The following is a 1,769-nucleotide window of genomic DNA, read 5'->3' on the forward strand; positions in this document are numbered from 1 at the left end:
TTATTTTTTATGTTTTGTTTGAAAGTTTGGAAAAGTTGTAATTATTAGATGAAAAAGTTAAAAATTTGAAATTGAAAAGTGTTTATGTTTGTAATGTTTGGATATTGAGATAAGATGAGATGAAATGAAATGAGATGAGATGAGATGAGATGAGAGACTCTTGCTATCCAAACCAGGCCTAAAAATATTTCATAATATTTGTGAAATAGTTTGTACATAGTTATAAAATAGTTTGAGTTAAGATATTTTATTAGCTTTTGAGAAAGGGAGGAGAAAAAATTGAAAAAACTTTATTACAAATTTAAAAAATTGTTTGAATATAATTTTTTAATATTGTTTTTATTTTGAAATTAATTTATTATTATTTTTTTTAAATTTGGTTTCAAAATTTGAAAAAAATTGTAATGATTAGATAAAAAAAATTAAAAATTGAAAATTAAAAATAATTTTATGTTTGAGTGATGTTTAGAAATAAAATATTTAAAAATATCTAAAAATATTTAAAATTACTAGAAGACAGTTGTATTTCCAAATAGCCCTTAGCCTACTAGTATCCTCATCCCTATATCCGAAGAATTGCACTCATAAGTAATGTAGTCTTATGGACCGTACACCCCACCCGCACTGACACACACACATATGTATGTATGTGTGTGTGTGTATATATATTTATAGAAAAATGCTTATCAGACTAATGCAGCATTTTTTTCAATATTAAAAAATGAAAAAAAAATGCACTTTAGTGCTGCGCGCGTCGGTTAGAATAGGAGCGTATATTATAGAAGTCTTATATATGCAATATGCATGCCTTTGTTTTGTTTTGAGCAAATTGTGCCATTTGTTACCGTTCTGGTTGCATTGATTGTTACAATAAATTAGGGTTGTGCATCTGGATCGGATTTTTTTTCCAGTCCGGTCTAAAATCCGCAAATCCGGATGGATCCGAGCGGTTATCGCCCGGATTGAATCCGGGCGGATAAAATGATATATGTAACCGCCCGGATCCAGTTACAGATACGGGTTCTAACCCGGTTATCCGTAAACGGCTATGTTTTAAAACATTTCAGCCGAGACTCTCCTCTCTCGCTCACTCTCTCACTCAATCTGAACTCTAGACCAAGAAAACCCTAGATCCCTCATCCCATCTCCCTCTCTCTCGTTGCTGACTGAAACCCTTCTCAAATTCTGAGTCGCCGTCGACGCTGCGACGGCAGTTTCCATCACAAATAAAATCTTTGGTATGGCTCTTTCTCTCCCTCCCTCTTATTTTGAATATGCGTCTGTGCTTTGGTTTTGTATGGGCCTTAGGATTTCGTTCATCCAGGACATATGCTCTTGTAATCAAGTCCATAATACATTATTACACCGTTTTGTGCTAGAAGAGGTTCATTTTTAAATGGTTGATAGAAATCTCGATGGCCATGTTTCCATTGTTTTTCACAAATCTGGGTTTGTGTTTGCTAGATCTAGGTTTTTTGGGGCTAGATTGTTTTGCACATATCTGGGTTTCTCTCAACTTCTTAATAGATTTGGGTTTTTTTGGCCAGCCTCTTTTCTTTGCTATTGCTTTCTTTTGGGGGCTAACCATGTGTGAAGTTAATGGGTTTCTCTCAACTTTTTAATAGATCTGAGTTGTTTATGTTACGATTCTTTCTATTTTTGTACCTCGGCGTGGGAAATTATTAGATGGGTTAATGGAGGAAAGCTCAAGGATGTGAAGGGCAAAAAGTATTCCTACAGTTATTACATCCCCTGATTCTCTATCTCAT

This window comes from Carya illinoinensis, chromosome 12 (assembly GCF_018687715.1).
Source record: "Carya illinoinensis cultivar Pawnee chromosome 12, C.illinoinensisPawnee_v1, whole genome shotgun sequence".
Classification (NCBI taxonomy): Eukaryota; Viridiplantae; Streptophyta; class Magnoliopsida; order Fagales; family Juglandaceae; genus Carya; species Carya illinoinensis.